We start from the raw sequence: 26,511 nt of genomic DNA, 5'->3' as shown, positions 1-26,511 counted from the left end.
AGAAAATGAATGTCTAAAGAAGTGACTTCCAACTTTCATAAACAAATTTAACAACTCTTTACTGCCTCTCAGGTTACAAAGATTTATTTCTTCATCCCATATCCCAACTGTCATTTATAAACAAATCCATAAAACATCTTTTTAATCCTTGGGTCAGCTAAGGTTTTCCAGAAGTAAGATATCTTGTTTTAACTTTAACCAAATAAACCAACTTTATATTCTTTCCTTTTACTTCTAATAGTCTTAATCTCTAGCTTGTACAAATATTACAGATATTCCAGATTCCTATTTACCAATGGCATCTCTCTTGTCTGGATTTAATTTTTGCATATTCACTTTCATACAGACTATTTTTAAACTGAATGCATTAGTCAAGAATGCTGTTTACATCCTTGGAATTAACTGGTAAGGAACAATAGGACGGAGACTTGTATATCGCTCTAAAATGCTTTAAAGCACTCTCTTGAGTGATTTACAATATCAGCATATTGCTTCTAACAGTGTGGGTCCACATTTTACCAATCTCGGAAGGATGGAAGGCTGAGTCAATCTTAAGGCAGTCGGGATACTGATAACACCCATTCCAAACCTTAAGTCAAACTCCATTAGTTTTACATAGATATTAAATATGGGGAGAAGATAGAATGGGATATGAATGGGATTTCTTTAAAAATCTCAGTGACAATTGCATTTCCCCCCATCTCACTGTATCTTTTTTAACTTCATACCATACCGTAACCTAGTTATTTTGAAACACTGTACGATTCAAATTAGTCAAATAGCACCCAAATATTTAACTTTTTTTTACTTTAAAACTTTTTTTTTCATCAGATTGTCGTGATCTTGTGTAGTCATTTTTACCAACATCTTTGCTTTTCATTTATTAATCTTAAAACTTGTTAGTGCACAAAATCTTTCCTTTTTTATCAAAGACTTGATCTCTCTCAGAGTGTCTTGTAAAATCATGGATGACCATGTGGCAGCCGTGGCAAGGGGGGCGTTCCACCAGGTTCGCCTGGTGCGCCAATTGCGCCCCCTTCTGGACCGGGATGCCCGGGATGCCCTAAGCACGGTCACTCATGCACTGGTGACGTCTCGCCTGGACTACTGTAATGCTCTCTACACGGGGCTTCCCTTGGGACGCGCCCGAAGACTGCAGCTAGTCCAGAATGCAGCCGCGCGGGCAGTCATGGGGAGTACCAGGTACTCCCACGTAACACCGCTCCTGTGCGAGCTGCACTGGCTGCCTGTGGTTTTTCGGGTGCGTTTCAAGGTTTTGACCACCATCTTTAAAGCGCTCCATGGCACAGGACCTAGCTACCTGCGGGATCGCATCCTCCCACAAACATCCCTGCGGCCAATTCGCTCTCACAGGGAGGGGCTTCTCCTGGTGCCGTCCACTAGGCAATGCCAACGGGCGACACCAAGGAGTAGGGCCTTCTCTGTGATGGGCCCAACCCTCTGGAATGACCTCCCCCCCCCAACATTAGAACCACCACCGACTTCCGCTCCTTCCGACAGAAATTGAAGACACACCTGTTCCGACTGGCTGGCCTGGCATAATTATAACGTCTACCTCCTGGCAAACATATTTCTTACTGGTTTTTTAGGGGGATTGTTCTTTTAAATTTAATTGTATAGGATACTTGTTGGGGTTTTAAATTTTTAAATTTTAAATTATTTACTTAGCAGTACAGTTCTGTAAATCTTTTTATCCTCCTCTTACTTATTTATCTATCTACTTAATAATTTTAATTGTCTAAATTTTATAGTTATTCATGATGTATTTCTGATATGGACTGTACACCGCCCCGAGTCCCTTTCGGGAGAGGGGGCGGTCTATAAGCGCTAAGAAATAAATAATAAATAAATAAATAATAATAACTCTAAATCATCAACAAAGACTCTGAATTTCAAAGCCTAATTTTTAATTTTTAGATCCACTCTCTTCTCATCTTGTCTAATCTCTATTCAAAATTTCAAGAACCAAAATAAACAAAAAAGGGGACAGAAGACAACCTTGTCTTGTCCTCTTCTGGATAAAACAGGGTTTAGTCAAATCACCATTAAACCCCATTTGATATATATACACTAGTTGATTCCTTGAATAAAATTCTCATTAAAGTCCATATCTTCCAATGCTTCGAAGAGAAATTGCCAGTTCAAATTGTTCATAATTTTCTCAGCCTCTGAGATTAGAGCAGTTTGTTTTAATATTCCACGTACTTTATACTCCTCTTTTAATACGCTGCTTGTTCCATGTGGTCGACAAAAAACGAATTCTGAAAAACGTGACTAGCGGTTATGTTATAGAGGTATTTTTTAAACATGAGTGTGTCTCATTATGTTTTGAATTCCAACATCCCTGAGAATAATCCTTTAGGGGGGGAAATGTGCTATGCTATCTAAATGAGCCATGACAGTTTTGGAAGGAAGACCAACTGCTGAAAACAGGACCAGGTGGTGATTTTAAGGGGCTTTTTCCAGTCAACAATTGATCAAGATGTTAATGATGTTGGAAAAGGAGATTCTTTCTGCTGTTCACTTCTTAAGTTTTTGCTACTACTGTACTCTTGTTTCCATCCTGTCTTGAGAGTCAACTCTTCTTACCACTGCCATCTCTTCCTCAGTTTGTTTACAGAGAGGGTGTTAGGAACAGTAAAGATGGTGCGGTAAGAATTTGGTTCTCATTCTAAGGCAATCTCAGAAAAAGCTAGCACATCAATTCCAGTTGCAGGTTGTGGAGAATAAAACCTGTCTTATATTGTTTTAATTGAGTTAAAAGCTAAATATTTATAGTGGGATGGAGGACCCCCACTCAGGAAACTCTTTAATCAGAACAGATGTCTGAATTCCAGTCAGCTATACACAACTTTGGAGTCATTTTTCCTCTCGTATTATTAGATTATAAAATGCCTATAGAAATGTCATTTGGGGTGGGGGAGAAAAAAATCTCATGTCCTTTTGGAATGCTACATTTGGTGCCGTTGTCGGAAGGCTGAGAGAGACATTCTGGATGAGCAGAAGTTTTATTCTTTGTGGTAATTTTTGCAAGAAAAAAAAGAGAGAGCTTTGTATAGGTGTTACTTGTCTGGAAGACAGAAACTAATAAACGACATCAACTAACTGAATAACAAGATAGTGCCAAGAACCAGGTTTGAAGACTGTAAAACTGTGGTTCAGAGCATCTGTGGGTGTGCCCCATAGCCCTTGTCAGGATCATCTGAAAGCAGCTGCGTCTTCTCCTGGCCTCCCACAACTGCCTTCCCTTTGAATTCAAATGGCTATGCAGCCCTGTATGTCTGCTAGATATTTTTGTTTGTTTCTAAATATGTCTTCTCTAGCAGCTTGATCATCATGTGAAATTCTTACTCTGCTTCATAGGTGGCAAGGAGCGGGTTGAAGGCGTACTGAAAAAGAGAAATTTAGTTGTTGCCTAATCCTATTTTTTTATGCATCCGAGTGGAATCACCTCAGTAAAACCTGAAGCATTGGAGGAGGGATTACACAATTATGTAGCTCCTGCTCAAACATATAAACTTAGAATTTGGTCCTCCTGAGCAAATGAATGCTATTTTTTTTTCGTTCCCTTCACCTACTTTCTATGTGTGTCAATATAGCTGAAGGGGGCCTGAACAGGAGTTCAGCTATGACCAGAAGTTTCTCAGATGAGCCATATTTTCCAAGAGGCAAAGCAGCTATATTTTAATTAATATTTCACTGAGGTTATTGGATCATTAGAAAAAGGAACAGACCCTGAGCAATAGGCAGATGAGGAAATAATAAATGAATATTATTAATTTACAGCAGTGTTTCTCAAACTTGGCGACTTTAAGTCCTGTGGACTTCAACTCCCAGAATTCCCCAGCCAGCTATGCTGGCTGGGGGATTCTGGGAGTTGAAGTCCACAGGACTTAAAGTCGCCAAGTTTGAGAAACACTGATTTACAGGATACCAGTTTCTGAGGGGTTAATTATTTTGATGCTAGGTTTAGAAGGGAATCAAAATTGTCCAAGAAAAAGTTGATAGTGAACCCACATCGGTCCCTCTATCACTGGATAGAGTGACAGTGAATCAAACTTACACTACTATTTACATACTGTAAATTGGTAACGTGTTTTTGCAAGTGCCCTGACCATAACATGGTAATGCCCCTTGACAACACTTCATTTTCAGTAACACAGTAAAGCAGGGGTGTCCAAACTTGGCAACTTTAAGACTTGTGGACTTCAGCTCCCAGAATTCCCCAGCCAGCAGAACAGAGCTGGCTGGGGAATTCTGGGAGTTGAAGTCCACAAGTCTTAAAGTTGCCAAGTTTGGACACCCCTGCAGTAAAGTGTCCCTCAATATTGAATTAGACTTCTCCGTTTTTAGTATCAACTGAAGATTTATTTTTTTAGCCTAGATTTTGAATGTTTGTTGGCGTGAAAGTTATGGATGAATTACTGTTCCTGCTTTCTTGCATAATATTTAACCATCATATGCTTTCATTGTTTTAATTTATTTCTGCTCCAGCTTTGAAATTATTATAATGAAAATTTGAGTTATGCACTTCCTAAATAAGTAAAAAAAATGGTTCATTTAAAGAAACTGTCTGGCTAATGCTAGCAAAAAAGTATAAAACACAAATGACGCGTGTTCAGAGCCAAGGCATTTGGCATTTGAACTCTTCAGTAAACTTTCCATAGAATATGGATTAATTTCTTCTGTCTGATCCAAAGACCGTAGATCAGAAGAACATTCCACTGTAGGCCAGCTTTCCATTCAGGTTATGTGTGAACTTTAAGTGCCAGGATCAAAGTTTGCCACTGCTGGTTGCTGTAATCTGGCCCACTAGCTGCTCCAGCATTTCAGTCTAGCTAATGAACTACAACCGGTTGTGCTGTGGTTTGTTGTATCTATCATCCAAAACATGGAATTCTGCGGAGTTTTTTATGTGTGTTTGGAACAGCAAGCCTGGGAGCTGTGCCTGGTTGCAGGAGGGAATAGCGTTTGTGGTTGTAGCCACATAAACCACCAAACTGCATTCCTGCATTGAGAAGCAATAATATCCCAGTTTCTGGAGCATAAACACAATATTGCTGCCAATTTAAGGTGATACTAATAAAGGAGGACATTTGTAAGTGCAAGGTTGAAATGAGGGGTCCTTGGTGCCTTCTGAGCGTGCTTGTTTTCTTGTATGTGACCCAAAGTAGGTAATATCATCAGTGCTACTAAGGAGTGCGGTTTGCTGTCAGTTTATATTCTAGTGCCTTGCCTGTCAGTGTTGGTGGGAGTGGTCTTAGAGATTTTTTTTTATTGGGCTGTTTGCTTCTTTGGCAGTTTTTGATTGAAGTATTGTTTACTTGATTGCTGGTCTAATGTTAACCTTGGATATCTATGCTGATCTGGGTTGCTGATTGCTGGTGGCAAGGTGCTTCGGTCTTTTTGTTCTTTTTTGGGCTGGCTGAATGATAGTGTGTTTTACATAGTCAATAGATGTTACTAGAAACGCAATGGCTCAGTGGCTAAGACGCTGAGCTTGTCGATCAGAAAGGTTGCCAGTTTGGCAGTTCGAATCCCTAGCACTGCGTATTAAAGTGAGCTCCAGTTATCTGTCCCAGCTTCCGCCAACCTAGCAGTTCGAAAGCATGTAACAATGGAAGTAGAAAAATAGGGACCACCTTTGGTGGGAAGGTAACAGTGTTCCGTGTGCCTTCAGCGTTTAGTCATGCCAGTCACATGACCATGGAGATGTCTTCAGGCAGCGCTGGCTCTTTGGCTTTGAAACTGAGATAAGCACTGCCCCCTAGAGTTGGGAAAGACTTGCACATCTGTGTGAGTAGAACCTTTATCTTATAGATGTTGTTAATGTCCATGTGTCTCTCTTGATGCTTGATTTGTCAGAGTGCCAGGCTTCTAGAAATTCCCTAGCATTTTTGAACACCGCTTGGTCTAGGATGGTCACATTTTCCCAATTGAAACTATGGTTAAATCAATCTATATGTTGTGAAATTAAATTTCAGGTGAAGTAGCAGAGTGGGCATACAGCACAGCATAACTCATGATTGATTATTTTAATTTGAAATATCAATGGATATGTGCTGTCAATCCCCTATTAATGAACCTCTGCCTTTGGTCTCAGTAGAAACCAATTTATTTTCATAAATATTACACAAAAATGAATTTTTAGGTCATTCACAATATGTTCTTCTAATAGTGCTTCCAATCCAGGTTTCAATTTTTGTTTGTCTTTTACTTGAGAACCTTTGATTGGTTCTGGCATCTTAAGCTACTTCAAGATTTTTTAAGAGAAGTGAGATGTAAATACATACATACAAATTGCCAGAATTGTTTCCAACTCTTTTACAGAATCTTACAATAAAACGCTGCAAATGCAGAAGATTATGTTACTTATTCCAGATGTTGTTGTTTTTTATAGACACTTTCACAAAAGAGATCTAAATGCAGTATTATTTTTGTTTCTGTTATGAAGTCTGAAAATTTATGCACAGGCCTTCAGGTATCCTTGAGAGAACCTACTGTTGGAAGAAATATCCATCTGGGCTCAGTTCCAAGTGGAGCAAATGACACTGGATTCATGGAAGCTGCTTGGAAAGATGGTTTTTAATGATGGACAGGACCACATGGTTTGAGGTCCTGGGGGAAAAAGGGGGATCACATGCCTTGATGATCTTGAAGGAAAAAAAGGAAAGAGATGCTGAGAGAGCCTGAATTTTATACTCTCTTTTGGGCCCGCATTGGAGCTTCCTGTTCCTTTATAAGAAATGTATTCTGATTGGTGGTCAGACTCCCAGGGAGTGGGGGTCTTAGCTAACTTTGTAAGCTGTCTGTCTCCCAGGCTTGGTTGAGCCCTGCTGGTGATGTAATCTTCCCAGGTGCCATGTGGTGAGATGAGTAGAGGGCTAATCCTATCATGCCTTAAGGGCCATGTCTTAACCCCATCACCCTGGAGCTAAGGGTGGGGGGCAGGGAGCTGCAAGAAGCTGCTTTGTCTTTAAAAACATGTCTATCCTTTTCTCATCCAAGGAAATATAATATTCTGTCTTTTTAATATTTCCTTAAATATTTCATTTTCCTAGGAGTTGGGTGGGTGCTAACTTCCTACACTACCAAATGCCAAGGCTTCCTCTGGCAATTACAATGCATGAACAGAATCAGTATTATAAAAATGACCCTGTATTTCATTACAGCAAATATATGCTTTTGAAAATCACTTTTAGCAAAGAGCTAGTCTTTTCTCTTCCCTGTTTTGTTTTCTTCTGTGCAACAACTGGATGATTACTATGAAGCTTTCCTTACATCACATTTCTTCAATTGCTGACAGTTTCCTTCAGAGGCCTTTCAAAAGAGATTTTGCACAATATGCAGCAGCTAAAAAGATAGACTAGCTGTTTTTTACTGCATGCTTCCTTACCTTTTTGCAAATGTTTACTTGTGGTCCAATTTCATCAAAAGGAAAATTTGCAAATCACCTTGGACTTTTGGCTGCATTTTTTTGAGGAAGTACAACATAAGCATGTAAATTTAAGCCCACATCAAACTCGTGCATATTTATATAAGGACACCACAGCAGTTCAACATATTCCACATTCAGATGTCTTCACTCACAACTAAAATGGTCATAATACTTTAGGACTTCCATAGGTAAAGGTAAAAAGTTCCCCTCGCACATATGTGCTAGTTGTTCCCAACTCTAGGGAGCGGTGCTCATCTCCGTTTCAAAGCCAAAGAGCCAGGGCTGTCCAAAGACGTCTCCATTCGTGGTCATGTGGCTGGCATGACTAAACGCCGAAGGCACACAGAACACTGTTACCTTCCCACCAAAGATGGTTCCTATTTTTCTACTTGCATTTTTACATGCTTTCAAACTGTAGGTTGGCGGAAGCTGGGACAAGTAACGGGAGCTCTCTCTGTTATGCGGTGCTAGGGATTTGAACCATCGAACTGCCGACTTTTCTGATCAACAAACTCAGTGTCTTAGCCACTGAGCCACCGCATCCCTATGGACTTCCATAGGCTTTGTGTAATTATACCAGAGCCATACTTTTTCTTTTTATTAACGAAAAACTACTTGTTCCTCGGGGGGTCATTCCTTTTCTCATAAATGTTCATAGCACTTACTAGCATATATAAATTGTTAGTGTGCTACATATTTCATTAAGTATAGACCCTGCACTATTTAACAGAATTTCAAATAAAATTAATCTCCTGTGTTAAGGCTTGTCATTATTGATTTAATATAGAATTACAATAAAAACTAGCTTTTAGTAGTTGCCAATTCTATCCCGGACATATAGTCTAGTTAAAACTGGAAAGAGAGAAATCTCAAAGTTTGTTTTACACATATACATAGCTTGTTTTGTGTTTTTTTTTTAAATGAGCAAATTTTCAAGAAAAACCACACCATATGCCATATCAAAATTAGCTTGCAATCTGTTTTGAGTCATATATTAAGTCTAGAAATTTTTTTCTAATTGATATCTATTTTTCCTTAGATTCTTTAAAAATATGGTACTGTAGTTGATACAGATTTTGTAAAACAGAGGAAGATTAAGCCTCTTTAATAGGACTCCACAGAAGTCATAACGGATGATCTTTAAAAAGTTAAAACTAATACGTTTGAATATATTTATTTATGACTGTTATGCCACACACAATCACTAGGACTGGGGTAGGATACGGGAGGACAACTGTAACTTCATGGCAGTGGTGGGTTATGACTGGTACGCCCCAGTAGAGGTGTACCGGTGCCTGTTGGGAGCACCAGGTACTGTTCCGGTACGGTGGTCCAGAGGGCCCGCTGCGCTCCTTACCTGTATTTGAGCTATTCAAGGCTTATGCGCACAGAGCGTACGGTGCCTGCGCGACACTCCGCTGAGCAGCTGGAGCGTCGCAGGCGATAAGTACGCATATGCGCATGTGCTGCACACATTCATGTGGTGGACGTCCGGCACTGCTTCATGGGCAGCATACTCCATTTCATGTTAGGAATAAATAATAGATATTGATACATTTTAAGAGGAAGATAAAAACGAATCCAAATTATTACAAAGTAATTAAAAACAAAAATAAAAGAGAAAGCTACAAACGCAATTAAAAGAAAAATGGAAAAGAAAGAATAAAAGAGACAAAGTACCTTCCAAACTTCTTTTCAGAAGTTATAAGTAGTTATAAATTTAACTCTCACTGTGGTTTTACTGTAATATATACTATAATAGACTGTAATATATTCATCAATGCTATATTTTTTTTCTGTTTTACACAAATAGTTCACAAGAGGTTTTCAGTCACCAAATAAACATAGATCTTGTCTTTCCTCTGATCAAAGAACCCAATTCAGCCTTCTCAGCAAGTTCTAGTCTTCACCGAACTTTCCCCCATTGTGAGAATTACTGAGTCTATCTTTGCACATTCAATATATCTGGTTACCATTTATTTTATTTTGTTTATCAAACATGTACAAGGTAACAGGTATAAGTATGGACATAAACATGAACAAAGGAAGTAGATGCAGATAAGTGGGGACAGTAAGACAGGGACGGTAGACACGATGGTGCGCTTATGCGTGCCCCCTTTAAGGACCTCTTAAGAATAGGGTGAGGTCCACGGTAGACAGTTTGAGGTTGAAGCTGTGGGGATTTGAGGATGTAACAACCGAGTCAGGTAGAGCATTCCAGGTGTTGACCACTCTGTTGCTGAAGTCATATTTTCTGCAGTTGAGTTTGCAGCGGTTTACCTTGAGTTTGTATCGATTGTTTGCCCGCGTATTATTGTGATTGAAACTGAAGTAGTTGTTCACAGGTAGGACGTTGTAGCAGACAATTTTATGTACTATGCTTAAGTCCGACTGCAGGCAGCATAATTCCAGGTTGTCCAAGGCCAAAATTTCAAGGTGGCATAGGGACCTATGGTGGCATAGGGAATTCTATTGTGAGCAGAGGAGTAGAGGACTCTTCTCGTGAAATACCTCTGGACCTGCTCAATTGTATTAATGTTCAATATACAGTGTGGATTCCACGCAGATAAGCTGTATTCGAGAATTGGTCTGGCAAAGGTTTTGTATGCCCTAGTTAGCAGTACAATGTTACCGGAGAAGCAGCCTCACAAAATTAGGTTAACAACTCTTAATGCCTTTTGGGCAATGCTGTTACAGTGAGCTCTGGGGCTCATATACAAAACAAAGAAGTTCCATTATTTTTTCTCCAAATCTTTGTCCATCAGTTAATGGACTTAATTGCCTATAACTCTTTAAAATCCTCTGAATTAGACATATAAAAAGTATTTAATTTTCACAGGAGAATTGGCAAATTGAATAAGAAAAACAGAGAAGGCTAAATTGACTTCTTTGATCATAGAAAAGACAAAATGGTGAGAATAGGTGCTAATCAAATTTTATTGTTGTTGTTTAAAACAATTTTTTTTAATTTTCCTCTGCATGCAATCATTTTTGTGATCAGTTGCCTGCTGATACCTGCTGGCTCAACCAGCAAAATACATGTGTCATATATTTATAATGAAAGAAATGTGAAATACTTATGAAACCTTTCATTTCAGCTTACTAGCTAAAATGAGCCTTTCAATTAAAAAAATGATCTCTGGAAAAGCTGCAAGATAGTTTTATCTTGATACAATTTTAAAGAATCTTGAATACTTTGCCTTAATTCTGAAAATAATAATCTTATCTAGGAAATGTCATAGAAATTTTGCAGGCAAAAAAAAAATCATTCGCTCATGCTTTCGTTCAAGATTGAAGATCCTGGCTGAGAATGTTTGTGCTTTCCGTTCTATACGTTTACGTGTCTAAATAAAATTTTTGAAGTGAATATGTGTTCGATGTATTCATCGCCATCTGTTTGCCTTGTCTTCAAAGAGGTGGTCTAAAGGACTAAGTTAGAATTAGAGGCCGCGGAAAGAGAATAGTTTAACCACTGGCATCTTCACAAACTGCACACAAAATGTGCTAATTTGGAGGTCTTGGCTTTGAAAATGTAGAGCTGGTTTGGGGTATAATTTCGTAGCCTTCGTGTCAAATGAGGCATGAAACAAGCTGGCAAAAAAACGATAATGTCGCCAATGCAGCTCATTCTGTATTTTCTGTAGACAAGTTGCCAATGAACTGTACAGCTTCAAGAACATTGGGCTTAATCAGAACTGCAGTCAAGCAATATTCAACACCTGCAAGGCAGAGTAAATGGCTCAGTGTCAAACTAAAAGTATAATAAAATCCTGTAACTGTATTTAAATCAGCAATGCTGATTTACAAAGAACCCCGAATCTCCATATATGGTTAATCGAGTAGCTCTCTCTCTATATGGCTTAGATATTTCACTGTATGATAATGTTGACTACTGTAGTTTACCATTCCTTTGCAACATGGAGTGTGTAAAGTACCGGTAATACATCATTTGTGTAAAAAAAACCAACTTAGATTTACAGTCAGCGTATTTTGAAAATCATTCTTGGCTGATAATTTGTTTTTCCTTGAGAGAACAGTCACAGTGTCTGATGATCCCACGAGAATACTTGTAGCTTGCGTAATGGAAGTTGGCTGCATATTGTTACTCTAAAAATCTATACCTGAAACATGAAAGCCACTTAAAGAAGAGATTCACAGAATCATTTTTAAAAAATAACCTGCTTTTGCCATCACCACCCTGATACTGATTCCTCACCACTCAGAGAAAATAATTGTATTTTGAGGGGAAAAATCCCATAAATTCCAATACAATATAGTCAGAAATGAGATGTGGACCCTAGCCTATACTTTAAAAATTATTAAACTTAAAATATATCAAAACATTTTAATCAAAGATTAAAGACAAAAACTAACAGAAGAGTGTTACTGGATCTCTTTTTTTCCAGTTCTGAATCAGTTGGCATCTGTTTGGAAGGTTGTTATTTGTCCAGTTCTGTCTGTGTTCCTATGAATCAAAACCGTTTCCTCCTTCTTCTTCTTTTTTTTACACAAATATGACCATGACCATACATGTATGCTCCATGCTATAGGAATATACTTCCTATTCTGTGGGAATGGTCCATTTAAAGAAAGGTATGGGAAATTTTAAACTCAGCCTGTTTATTTTCTAATGCATATCCAAGCAAAAAAGTTTCAAGATTTAAAAACTCTGCAGGAAGTGATCCATCACAATGCTGTATGCATACAGAACATTATTCTGTTAAATCTGGAATTATATGTTGCAGATTCATCAGCAGTGTCCTTAAAAGATATAAGAACATCGTTTGTTTATTTATTAAAAATTATTAAGAGCAACTCTAGGTGGTGTATAATAATCAAGAAAGCCACAAATATAAAAGTACGAAAATCCACATTGAAAAATAAAGATTACATCAAACCCTAGGCAAATAAGAGAAAAATGCCCAACCCAACAATGGAGCCATCAAAGCATGTCTTTGGTTCCCAGGAGCCTCAGGCCTGATAACTTAACCAGATCTTGAGGGACTTCCGAATATCAAAAGACATGGAGCTAATCTAATCTTGGGAGTAGGTCCCCTGGCAGAGAAGGCATGTCTCCCTGGACTCAACCAAATATAGGTCCCTAATCCATTTACACTAATCAGTTCAGCTATCGCCACCTTTAGAATGAATGTCTTCGGAACAGAATTGATTTCCTAGTTCTGGGTCTATTATGCTGCTGGGGTTTGAAAATAAAAATTTCCTACTGTCCAAGAAAACAAAATGTTTTAGGGTGGAGTGATTCATCATGGCATGTAAGCTCTTGGCTTCCTTTGATGTTGAGCTTTTATTTTAGCCAGTCTTAAAATTATAGCCCTCTGTTTTAAAGAGAGGTACAAAACCAGGGTGGTATTCTAGTATTTTAAATGACAGAAATGTGGAAATAGATAATGATCTGCAGAATAACTGTAGAATTGGCTGATTGGTTATACGTGTTTGCTATGATTTTATCGTCTCCAATTTTATTGGCAACATGTACTTTGTAGGTTTTCAGATACGTCATCTATGGACACTTGAAATAGAATAGAATAGAATTCTTTATTGGCCAAGTGAGATTGGACACACAAGGAATTTGTCTTTGATGCATATGCTCTCATTGTACATAAAAGAAAAGATACATTCATCATAAATCATAAGGTACAACCCTTAATGATAGTTATACTAGGAAACAATATAAATCGTAAGGATACAAGCAACAAAGTTACAGTCATAAGTGGAAGGAGATGAGTGATAGGAACAATGAGAAGACTAATAGTAATGGTAATGCAGATTTAATGAATAGTTTGACAGTGTTGAGGCAATTGTTTATTTAGCAGAATGATGGCTTTCGGGGGAAATTGTTCTGGTGTCTAATTGTTCTGGTGTGCAGTGCTCTATAGCATCATTTTGAGGGTAGGAGTTGAAACAATTTATGTCCAGGATGCAAGGGGTCTAAATATTTTCACAGCCCTCTTTTTGACTTGTGCAGTATACATGTCCTCAATGGAAGGCAAGTTGGTAGTAATTGTTTTTCCTCCAGTTCTAATTATCCTCTGAAGTCTGTGTCTGTCTTATTGGGTTTTAGAACGAAACCAGACAGTTATAGAGGTGCAAATGACAGACTCAATAATTTCTCTGTAGAACTGAATCAGCAGCTCCTTGGGCAGTTTGAGCTTTCTGAGTTGGCGCAGAAAGAACATTCTTTGTTGTGCTTTTTTGATGATGTTTTTGATATTAAATGTCCATTTTAGGTCTTAAAATATGATAAATATCGAACTATGAACTATCAAGATATGAAAAATAATCAAACTATAATGAGTATCAAGTATTTTCATCTAATTGAACTTGGTCCCTACAGAAAATATGCTTAGACTTCTTAAGTGGATTATTTAAACTATCAGTTTCTATCATAATCTTTGTTTTATTTCTGCTGAGAATACATACACAGACAGATTTCATATATGCACCAGAGGAAAATTGGCAAAGGAAATTTAGGAACAAGCATACTAGATTAGGAATACTTTCCTTTTCTATCTCTCTCTCTCTGGGTATTTGTGTGTGTATAAATGTAAGTGTAAGCGAAGCTCTCGGCTTTGGACATCAGAAATTGGATAAAAAAGTTAGAGCAATTCTATCAGAGAAAAGAAAAAGTTCAAGGAATCTGATTTCAGTCCATGGTTACAACTGGGTGGAATTGGCAAGCAGGAGGCAGGGTGATGACTCTCTTAGTAACAGTATCACTTTTGAAAAGAAAAGAAAAACCTCTAATGTGGTTACTTGCTTCTTGGCAAGAAGCCACTGCCTGTTCTTAATTTCCCTTTTTGCTTAATTTGCTCCTTGAATTTCACATTTTCCTAACTGCCATTTAGTCTTCTCCACTTCTGTAATGTATGTTTAGGATTATTATTTTTTTGTAGCAATGTTTGTTTGGGGAGGGGTGTTGTTGTTTGTTATGGACAGCCATGCTTTATTGCATAGATGATAGATGACAGATAGATGATGATAGATAGATAGATAGATAGATAGATAGATAGAGAGAGAGAGAGAGAGAGAGAGAGAGAGAGAGAGAGAGAGAGAGAGAGAGAGAGATAGATAGATAGATGATAGATAGATAGGTAGATAGATGATAGAAAGATGATAGATAGATGATAGATGATGATGATAGATAGATAGAGAGATAGATAGATGATAGATAGATAGATAGATAGACAGACAGACAGACAGACAGACATTTTCCTTTCCTTGTGGAACATAAATAGAACTCCCTACCAAACAACAACCCTGTGAGTAGGTTTGGCTAAAAAAGTAGGTTCACCCAGAATCAATATGTGATTCAATCAATCGCTGAGGATGAACTTGCATTTTGGCCTCCCCAGGCTTAGCCAGCAGTGATTATGCTCTTCCTAAATGAGAGTCTGTATTAGAAGTGGAAGAGTGATCTGGGCCATCATGGCTCTATTATGCAATACTTTCAGCCCTTTTCTGTATTTAACCTTTACATTATTTTCAATCCATCCTCTCCTAAAAGATATAAAAGGTGGGGACTCAGAAACAAAACTTCTGAGTAGCTGCCCTGGCCTTCTGGAAGAAACTCTCTCTCTCCCAAGATCAATGCTATCTTTCAGAAAGTTATAAAGTCTTGGCTTTTCCAATGAACATTTGGGGGCTAAATATCTTGGAATTTACATTGCTATTTTAACCTAGAGCAAAGCTTCTGATAGGTGGCACATAACTAAACCAGTACAGTAATGAGTGACCCAAAATGGCCCAATTGGAGTCTATTTGTTTTTGTTGTGTCCTTATTCTAGAAGAAAGCAATCTTAATATGTTTGTGTGCCTTCCTTCCCCAAGGTGGTTATATAAATGCTGTGATTCATCATTTTCTGTTCTGAACTAAACAGAACTAAACTTGACAACTTTAAGACTTGTGGACTGGTGAATTCTGGGAGATGAAGTCCTCAAGTCTTCAAGTTGCCATGGTGGAACACCCCTGTTCTAGAGGATTAAAGAGTGTCCATCTGTTCCATAAGTGTTGTTTGGAAAGACAAACTAGCCAGGAATTAGTGGATGGCTTGGTCTTTTGTCTCACCATTGACAGCGAACAGAAATGCTGATAGGGTGACAATGAAGAAAACATCTGCTCCCCTGCTGGATGGAAGAACATAGACAGCGGGCAAACCTTATTATTTTCTTTAATTGAATCTTATTAATGAAATAATAAGTATCCTTTCCTAGATGCATATCAGTAATTTAACTTACAGATACTTGAGGCAATGTATTTATATACAGTATGTAAAATAATATTTCTACTCTGCTGCATACAATGCGGGCCTCCATCGGCTGGAGTTAATGCCAGACAGTCTAAACAAGTAGAGGAAAACAGCAGAAGTGATTTCAGTTTGTGCAACTGTTTATAAAAGACAGATGCGGAAAGTTTAATATTAATTAAGCACATCCTATGTGATGTGTGAGAGGAAAAAACATTGCGTTTAGCATTGCTAGTGTATTTGCTTCACTGAAAATCACATTGCGTGTTTCCTCTTGTATAGATCTGTATAGCTTCAAAGCCGGGTATTTTAAGAGGAACTCTATACATAGACACATATGTGTATATTTTGGTTGAAAAGGAGGCCACAATGGTTATAGGAAATGGCATTTTTCTTTATAAGAATCTGAAGTCTCATGTTGGGACTGAGAAATGGTGGGTGGGCAAAGTTTACCTTTTAAAGAATTTAATATCTGGATAAATTTGAATCTGAAGTTACTTTTTGCTTTTCTTTTCTTTTCCCATACTGCCCATCATCACTCTTTCATATTATTTCTCCATATGGCTGAATGTGAACTGCATAGTACAGTGGTTTTTCAGCCTTGGGCTATGATGGTGGTAGCTGTTATGTACACATATACAACATGAAATCACAGCTGCCAGTTCTTTAGTTGGCTTTCATTTACATGGAGTTTTTCCCAAGAACCTAGGAGGTCGTAATGTATCGGCATAGTAGATTCAAGCATTGTGGCCTTTTGTAATTGACAGACGAAAATGTTGTCGATGTGCAGATTTTCAAAGTGCTAGCCAAGGCTTTTTAGTATGGCACCCAATGTGTCAATAACCACCACAGCCAGTTTATGCCATAATCTTTCAATTTCAGTTTTCAGGCCTTGATACTTTGTGATCTTCTCCATTTCTTTGTCTTCATTTCTACTATCCCATAGTAATGCCACACCAGTTATCCTCACTTTCTTTTTTTCAGCCACAGTTAAATCTGGTGTATTATACACCAGGGTTGTCTAAGTTTGTATTTGTAATTATTCATTTCTTATAGCTGTGACATAAAGCTTATACCTTACCAGGGCTTCCAATCATCTAGGTTCATTTTCCCCATATCCATTTGCTCTTCACAGAATTTAAAAAATCTGCTTTGCCTTTTTTGTACTGCAAATGTTAGCATTATATTCACAGTTATATAATATGTGACAACCTGTGCTTACTTTCATTTACTAGTTGTTAGTATTGCTTTCATTGAGGAGTAGTATCCTTGCCTTGTAGTTGGCATAAAACTACAGTGGTACCATGGTACTCAACTGCTTTGAAACTCATCAAATTTGATACTCAACACAAATTTTGTCCTGGTATTCATTGTTTGGTACTCAAAAAATTAAAATGTTAGTTGCCTTGTGACTCAATACATTATTCCTTATGGGAAACATTTGTTTGGTACTCATTATTTTTGGTCATCGTACGTCCCAGAACAAATTACCATATTTTTCTGAGTATAAGATGCACCTTTTTCCCTCAAAAAAGAGGCTGAAAATCTGGGTGCGTCTTATATACTGAATACAGCATTTTTTTGCCTCCTGAAACCCCGTCCCTTCACCAAAATGGCCTTGCATAGCCTTTAGGAGATTTTCAGAGTGCTCCTGGGGGCTGGGGAGGGCAAAAATGAGCGAAAAACAGGCCAACCTTTGCCCCTAAAAACATGCCTGGTTTTTTTGTTGTTTTTTTTTACAAAAACGGGCCCGTTTTCTCGAAAAACAGCCCCTTTTGGGGAGGTCTGCAGAGTGCAAAAACTTTTTTTTTTATTTGCCTCTTCAAAAATCTTAGTGCATCTTATACTCCAAAAAATATGGTAATGATGAGTGTTGAAGAACCACTGTAATTTTATTTATGGCTTTTTAAGATGTCATATTTTATTGGATAGGGCATGCAGATCAAGTGGCAAGTAGGGATTCACAGATTGCGAGTTCATAAATGGGAGCATATAGTTGTCATCTGAAGAAAACAACTTTCAGCTTTGGGTTAATTTTTAAACAGAAGATGGACATTCACCAATACATATTTTCCTATTACTTTCAGTGCAAGGTAGGCACACAGCATGCCTGTATACTGGCTTGAGAGTGGGGGGAGAGGAAAACTACATATCTAGAAGAAGAATTAAGGAAAACAGATTACTCTTAATTAAAAGAATTTGTCAGCACTCCAGAAGTTTATTTCAAAATTTATTGCCAAGCTTTCAGAGTCCCTCCATATTTTGCTTCCCGTGACATATTTCAAGGAAACCAGAGTGTGCTGTTTTTAAACTTGATTATAGGTTGAATACTGCCAAGTAATTATCTGTCCAGAAATTGCTTGTCTTTCTCTTTTTCCCTCCTTTTTTTCTTTACAAGTATGCATGAGAGGAAAGCTTGCTCAGAGTTGCTAGTATAATTAACCATTTCAGGCTGGCCAAGTTTCTACCTAATAAACTTTAGATTTCACTTATAGTACCTCCTTGTGGATCTATAACTGTCTGTACATTTCAGTCCGGCTTCAAAACTTGTTGAAATTCTGACCGCTTCTTTACTTTTATTGTGAGTAGGGCCTAAATTACGTTTAAATGCATTTTAAAATGTGGTAGCTTTATTGCTCTAGTAACTTATTCAATGATGTAATTGATTATCCGTTATTAAATAGATATAAATTATGTTATTAATTACAAAAATAAATAACTCAGTGTAGCAACATACTGTTAAATTGCAGCTGTTAACTGAGAATTTGAGCTCAAATAAAAAAAGAATTCAGTTGACCAATTCAACAAAGTTGTATTGAAGATAGAGAGACATGATGGAGAAAATTTGCAGACTTGCCTGCGGGATGAGACAAGTTGGCCCTTTCAAAAAGGGCTCTGCTACATTGAACCAATGTGGGTCATTGCCGCAAAATGAACAGTGGAGAAGAACAGGAAATAATGACAACTAGAAGAACAATGGAGCATGACAAAACTGATGGACAGGAGAGCAGTGTGTCATCGAAAACAATGGGACATGATGGCAGAGTTGATGAAGGCAGGGTGGTACCTGAGCAGCCTATCCTGAGATGCTGCAAAGTTGTTAGTGGAAGTCAAAGATGTTGACAGAAAAGAATCAGGGAGTTGGAAGTCAACTGGGAGCCCATGGTACCAACCACTGATTGAGGAGGTTCAGGATGCTAATAGTGCAATCAGAACAGGCTGAAGACTTAGAAACAGTCAACAGCTTACAGTAGATGGCAAAAAGAGCAGGAATCTCCCCAGCACCACACCCTCTACTCCCCAGAAAGCCAAGTCACAAGTCTCTCCCGGGACAACAGTTGAGTGGTGACTCTTAACAAGCAGCAGCTATTTTCTTCCAGAAAGATTCCTTCCACATCCCGAAAGCTGGATGCCCTGTTCATTGGACCATTCAGTGTAATAGTAAGGATCAATGCTTTGGTCTTCCACATTCAGCTGCCAGACACACTGAAAACACATCCAGTTTCCTATCAGTTCCTATCCTGGTCCTACAATTTCCTTTTTGTCCTTTGTGCATAGCTGTGTAAGAACGTTTGGTGCTTGAATATTGGAAGGAGTCTTTGATGCCTAAGCTAGCTGGCTAGCTACCCTGTCAAGCTTCTGCACCTGCTAGCGGTTCTAAATGAAGGAGGGCATTGTTTGAGGAGGGATGAGGGGGGCACGTTGCACAAATGAGAGAGGACCCGTTCCCCTTGAAGACGTGAGAGAGAATTCTGTGAATTTCTGGCAGAGAGACAGAAGAAAACAACCTTCCCCTTTCCTGCTCTCCTTAATCAGGAAATAGAGGGAAAGAAGCCTGAAAAAGGAAGTCATAACATGAGGAAGTGTTTCGTCTGATTTTTTTTTCTTATTTAAAAAAAATGGAAGTGCAAGAAATGGCGTGATGTTCTCCAGCTACCCACAACCAGAAAAAGAAAGGAAGCACTTGACATTTCCAAGTCAGACTCCCTTTCTGACCTGCTTTCCATTGTTTCTGAGTTTCTAGCTCCTGGTATCCCCCTACCTGGGGGGGGGCGGGTGATCACTGTTTTTTGACTCTGGAACGTGGATTATTTGAGCTCCGCCAGACCCGCCTTTGGAATTTATGACCCACATCCCAGGCCGTCTCTCTTCAGAGAGCCCCTCTCTCTGCTGCAGCAGGCAGGCAAAGCTTCTCTCTGCTGCAAACATACCCTTGCCAGATTTACAACCTCCAGTGTATGTGTTATCTCTGTTTATGCTACCTTGTTGAATTGATTTACAGTTAAGCTAATAAAAGTTCTGAGGTGCGGTATGCTTTTCTTTCTTGCCTGTTTGCAGCTGGACACACAGGAGGAAGCAGCCCAGAGCTTAACCTGTGCTCTGAAGCATAGATTTTTGACTCTTTTTTTTTTTGCACTGCAACAGGGATCATTTGTTCATCTCGAGGCTTCATTCTTGTCTGCAGTAAAGATGCTAATCTAGCTGAGTTGTGTCTGGGAGTCTTCTGCCAAGCCCAGCGGAGACCTGAATTAAGTGTCTGATTTATTACCCAAAACTGGGTGTGAAGCCTGAGATGAAAGGGGGCAGCTCAGGGTTTGTATTGATTCGGAAAGTACAAATCAGATAATATTCACTGAACTAATTTTTCCTCGTGATTTAAAATATGGTTCTTTTTCTTTTTCTTGGCCACACTCTCATGATCTACTATTTTGGCCTAATAAACTCTTCTCTCATTTCTCGTTAATGAGGGTTTTTCTGTTTTGTTTCATGTACCTCAAAATTGAATCCGTTCCGTATATTAAGAGGAGGGTGCAATGGTTGCCCGTGTTTTCCATTGCCCCTTGAATTTATTCTGCATTTTACTTTTAGAGAAATCTATAGCTTCTCTCTCCTGAGTCAGTTCTGTTTGCCAACAATGATTTTTTCCCCCACTAATGTAGAAGAGGCAATAGGAAATGAAAGTATTGCTATATTAGCTGAAATGATACAGCATATTTCCAGGTGTAAGGACTTCATTCAAATGTGCCTCCCTGATTATGTGTATCTGATATTCCATCTCAGCTTTAAAAAAAAACCAAATTTCTGATGCCCTAATGTGGACTGATAACATACCACAATTATTAATCTTTTGAGAACATCATAACAACAGCAGAAATGGTGAAAGGGAGAATGGAAGAAGACAACAGAGCCCATAAGCATCTCTCTCCAAGAATCTCAGCTACAGCATAATAAATTGGATTTTGAGCTCCAAGCACTCTTTCCCACTGATTTTCATACAACTGAAATTGCAGGTAGGTAGGTAGGATAGAGGATGGATGGATGGATGGATGGATGGATGGATGGATGGATACATAGATGATGGATCGACTTAACCATAATGGAGCCCAATATTTTGGTCATAAATTATTGTGATCATAAGTCAAGGCATCATGTGACTGACTTAATTTTAAAATCATTTACAATGGTCATAAAGCGAATCACACAGTTATTAAGCGAATTCAGCATCTCCAATGGATGGGTTTTGCCATTTTCTACTGGAAAGTGATGAAAAACCCCATCCTAAATCATGGTCACGTGATCACGGGTTACTACAATGTTTCTAAATAAAACTTTGGTTTCACTTGGTACACTGTATACTTGAGTTTTGAGTTTCGGGCTCATTTATTTTAGACATCAGGAGCTGTAAAAATTGTTAATTTGATTGTTCATGTAACCAAATGCAACAAATAAAGAGAGGTTGATGTTAAGTAGTAAAGAAAGGGTTTAGTTCAGAGGTGGGTTTCTGCCAGTTGGCCCCAGATCGGGCAAACCGGTGGTGGTGGTAGCGACTGGAGGCTCCGCCCAGATGCTTCTGCACATGCTTTTGACCGAGCAAACTGGTAGTAAAATGAATTGAACCCCATCTCTGGTTTAGTTGAATAGGTAAGGACAGAGAGCAGAGTATCACTTGCAAAGTGAGATATGCTTCATCATTCAATATTTGAATGCTTACCACAAACTGCTCTTAACGTTGTAATACTGAACAAAGTTGCAAAGATAGAAGGAAATTGTCAAAAAGTGAAACAATTGTCTTCCATTTTCCAGGTTTAACACAGTGAAATTATAGAATAAATGGGAAGCATGGAAAACACAGAAAAAAGGAACAGAGACACATTAATCTTTCATTAAAACAAAATTGTCTGCTCTATGAGATGATGGTGATATGAACCTGATTTCTCTTTAGCTCTCACAAAAAGCAACCGTTACTCTGCAGAATTTCAGAATAAGTAATGGCATTATATTTTGAAGAATTGAGGTTTTTCCTGCAGCCACGGTCAGCAATTCACAATCCATAGCTCTTCAATGTTTGCCAGCAATTGCAATATTTTAAATGTGATGACATAGCTGCAAAATTCAGATCTATTGTGTTTGTAATCTAGCCGTCCTCCTATTTGTTCCAACCCAGTGAAACCTTGGAAAGAATTGACAGTATGCAAAGGGACTCCAATAGCAAGATCACTCTCTGAAAGCGTACTAGAAGTAAATGTGGTGTGCAAGGAGAAGCCAGCAAAAGCATTAGAGTTCAAAAATAGGTTGGATCAAACCAGGAGCTATTGAAAAATAAAATGAGAAAAAAAAAATATCACAGTGCATCTCTATGGGAGAAACAGTTGGACAACGGCTCAGAATATTGCTGACTGTTCCATTCAAAACTCTACTCCATCGTTGTCATTTACAAAGCTACACATCATTCAGAACTCTAAATTGGGGGATTTTTTTTAATAACCTCAAACAAATATAACAGATGTTGAAGTCAATTTTTCCCCTTGCTCTCTTTTACACAAATGAAAAAAAATTACGACCAGTTTATTTTTTTGGCTTCTAGTTATTTTTTTTTGGCAAATTAATCCAGATGAGCACTTTAAATATAATTCCTATTCATTTATAGTAGCTTTTTTTTTTTTAAGTGCAGAAATTTGAGTGCTAAACTCTCCATAAAATGTCTCCTTCAAGTACAACTTGACTTTATGGATATGTCCGTGTAATTTTATAACAACTGTACAAAAGTGGTTTGTAATTGTCTTCATCGGGGTGGGGGGGGGGGGGTTGTTGTTTTTCTTACTTCCCAACCTAGCATATAACCCCAAATGTCCCTGGAGGAGTCTCATTCAAGAGGCCCAACCTGTATAGCTTCCAAACCAAGACAAGGTCAGCCACTTGATGAGAGAAATATTTATTGGTAGCCCATAAAATGGTTCTCAACTTCCTTCATTTATAAGGAGGGGCCTATTAAAGTTAGAGATAGAATTTACCCAGACAGTCTTGATCTGATAAGTATACAATCTGGAAATCATACCTGCTGTTTTTAAAATACCTTTTAAGGTTCCTATTAATCATACTTGTCAGGTGGGAAAATGTGGATAAAATCTTATTTAAAGCTTACATTTGGGGCGCTATTATCCTATTGATATTTCTAACATTCAGTAAACATCTTCAGAGTTTGAAAGTTGGACTCATATTTGATCATGGTGAACACTTAAGTGAGGAGCTATGTCTAGTCTGTGAAATTGTGGGAAAGAGAATACTGTCCTAAGAGAAACTAGTGGTACACGTTTTCCTCAATTTACGACCAATTGAGCCCAAAATTTCTGTTACTAAGCGGGACAGTTGTTAATTGAATTTTGCCCCATTTTATGACCTTTCTTGCCACCATTGCCAAGTGATTCACTACAGTTGTTAAGTTAGTAACACGCCTATTAAGTGAATCTGGCTTTCCCATCGACTTTGCTTGTTGGAACGTCCTAAAAGGTGACCCCCACGACTCTGCAACTGTCGTAAATATCAGTCAGTTACCAAGCATTTGAATTTTGATCACGTGACCATGAGGATGCTGCAACAGCTGTGTGAAAAAAACAGCCGTAAGTCACTTTTTTCAGTGCCTTTTTAAGCTTGAACTAAACGGACTGTTGTTTAGGACCACCTGTATTTTTAATTATTTCAACCATTCTGTTTGGAGATTTTGTTTATAATCTCATTTATTCTGTCCAACCAAACAGAAATGTCGGAAAGAAATTAAACAAAGCAACTCTATCTGTTGAAGTGATGTCCCGATGTCTGGAAGCCGTACGGGTCTGGATGGATGACAGCAGGCTCAGGCTCAACCCCTCCAAGACAGAGTGGCTGTGGCTTCCGGCTTCCCGGTTCAACCAGCATATGCCATCGCTGACCATCGGAGATGATCAATTAGCCCCGGTGGAAGGGGCACGCAATTTGGGCGTCCTCCTTGATGCCCGGCTGTCTATGGAAGATCATGTGACAGCCGTGGCGAGAGGGGCGTTCCACCAGGTTCGCCTGGTGCGCCAGTTGCGGCCCCTTTTGGACCGGGAGGCCTTGCGTACAGTCACTCACGCGCTGGTGACGTCTCGCCTGGACTACTGTAATGCTCTCTACATGGGGCTCCCCTTGAGGTGCACCCGGAGACTGCAGTTGGTCCAGAATGCAGCCGCGCGGGTAATTATGGGGAGATCGAGGTTCTCCCATATAACACCTATCCTGCGCGAGCTGCACTGGCTTCCTGTGGTCTACCGGGTGCGCTTCAAGGTACTGGTTACCACCTTCAAAGCGCTCCATGGCACAGGGCCTAGTTACCTGCGGGATCGCGTCCTGCCCCATACATCCCTGCGACCCGTCCACTCACACAGAGAGGGACTACTCCGGGTGCCGTCCTCCAGAGAGTGCCAGAGGGCAGCGCCCAGAAGTAGGGCCTTCTCTGTAGTGGGCCCCACCCTTTGGAATGACCTCCCCCCAGACATCAGAACTACAACCGACCTTCGCTCCTTCCGTATGAAGCTGAAAACCTACCTGTTTCGACTAGCTGACCTGGCATAACTCTACAACCTCCCCAGCCCAGGGCATTTTTAATTGTAATTTTAGTTTTTAAGGGTTAATTTCACTGGGGTTTTAACTTTTTAAGTATTGTAACTTATTTATTTATTCTTACCTCCTCTATACGCTATATAATACCTTTGTACGTCCCTGTGGGGAGAGGGGGCGACTAATAAGTTCAAGTAATAAATAAATAAATAAATATCTGCCTATCCATTAGCAGGCTAACTCTCCAAAAACAGAACGAAGTACTATCAAACATAGTGTGATGGGAGAAACCAACAAAAGGTACATTTTGCTTGAAAATGTGCTGCGACTGTGTGGGAAGATAGATTTTAAAAATCCAAGAGAACACTTCTCAGCGCTTTGATATGGCAGTGTCTCGGGAGGGTTGCCAACTCATTCATTCTAAGCCCTCCTTGTTCATGTGACCTAAAGGAAAACTTTTTTTAAGGGACTGGAAAGAATTGGAGAAGATACACTCTGCAAAGTTTTTCTGACTGTTTAACAAAAAGCCATCAGTTCTATTTTGTTTGTTTCCTGCTGGAATATCTATCTATCTATCTATCTATCTATCTATCTATCTATCTATCTATCTATCTATCTATCTATCTATCTATCTTATATATATACCAAACTTGGTACACAGATGACTTACTCTCTGGAAATAAATAATTGGGGGGGGAGACACCCCTAACACCCCTCTGTGTGTGTGTGTGTGTTCTGTTAAGATACAGCCTGTTGTGCCTTAAAATGGCTTCTTCTGTACAGAACAGTGGAGTTGCCATGGTAATGGCTTCACATACTCCACAAGGGGGCTCCCTCAAGTAAGGGAAAATCCAACATTAGAAATTATGTTTGGTTCAGACATTTTCAACAAAATCAGGGCTTTTCCTGTCTAATACAGGATTAGGATAAATAAATACCTGAGCAACACTGGATTATCTGCTTGTTGTCCTATATTAAAGCCATGTAGGTGTTTTCAATTTAATGCTACTGTTTTTTTGCTTTGTCATTTATTTATTACTCTCTTGTTACAGTTGCTTTTATTAAATTTTGATTTGTCTTCCAAAACAGATTAAACTGAGATTAAACCATACCTTAAAATAAGGGAGGAGAAATAGAAGGAAATTAATTTTTCAAGGCAAGATAATTATGCATAGTAGAGAAGTGTAAAGAAGTATAGAGCGGTATATAAGTCTTAAATTCTATTGCTATTTCTTCAAACAAAATCTTAATACAATTGTAATAGATAGATGGAGCTACTAAACAGATGACGTTTTGATCATGGTCATGCTTGGAAATGAGAGAATAGAATAGAATAGAATTCTTTATTGGCCAAGTGTGATTGGACACACAAGGAATTTGTCTCTGGTGTGTGTACTCTTCAGTGTACATAAAAAGACAAGATAACATTCATCAAGAATCATAAGGTACAACACTTAATGATAGTCATAGGGTACAAATAAGCAATCAGGAAACAATATAAGTATAAATCGTAAGGATACAAGCAACAAACTTACAGTCCTGCAGTCATAAGTGGGAGGAGATGAGTGATAGGAAGGATGAAAAGACTAATAGTAATAGTTATGTAGCCTTAGTGAATGGTTTGACAGTGGTGATGGAATTATTTGTTTAGCAAAGTGATGGTGTTCGGGGGAAAACTGTCCTTGTGTCTAGTTGTCTTGATGTGCAGGGCTGTACAGCATTGTTTTGAGGGTAGGAATTGAAACAATTTATGTCCAGGATGTGAGGAGTCTGTAAATATTTTCACAGCCCTCTTTTTGACTTGTGCAGTGTACAGGTCCTCAATGGAAAGCAAGTTGGCAGTAATTGTTTTTTCTGCAGTTCTAATTATCCTCTGAAGTCTGTGTCTGTCTTGTTGGGTTGCAGAACCAAACCAGACAATTATAGAGGTGCGGA

General features: G+C 38.7%; 1 protein-coding gene across 6 annotated transcripts in view; it reads left to right on the top strand.

Moving 5' to 3' along the window:
- The window catches only part of ERC1 (ELKS/RAB6-interacting/CAST family member 1), a 154,525-nt gene that overhangs the window by 83,503 nt on the left and 44,511 nt on the right, over positions 1–26,511 (top strand). The gene's annotated exons all lie outside the window — the stretch shown is intronic.

Source organism: Natrix helvetica (assembly GCF_964273705.1).
Source record: "Natrix helvetica genome assembly, chromosome: 6".
Lineage (NCBI taxonomy): Eukaryota > Metazoa > Chordata > Lepidosauria > Squamata > Natricidae > Natrix > Natrix helvetica.
The sequence above is the reverse complement of the archived record's forward strand: the minus strand, read 5'-3'. Positions and strand labels throughout refer to the sequence as shown.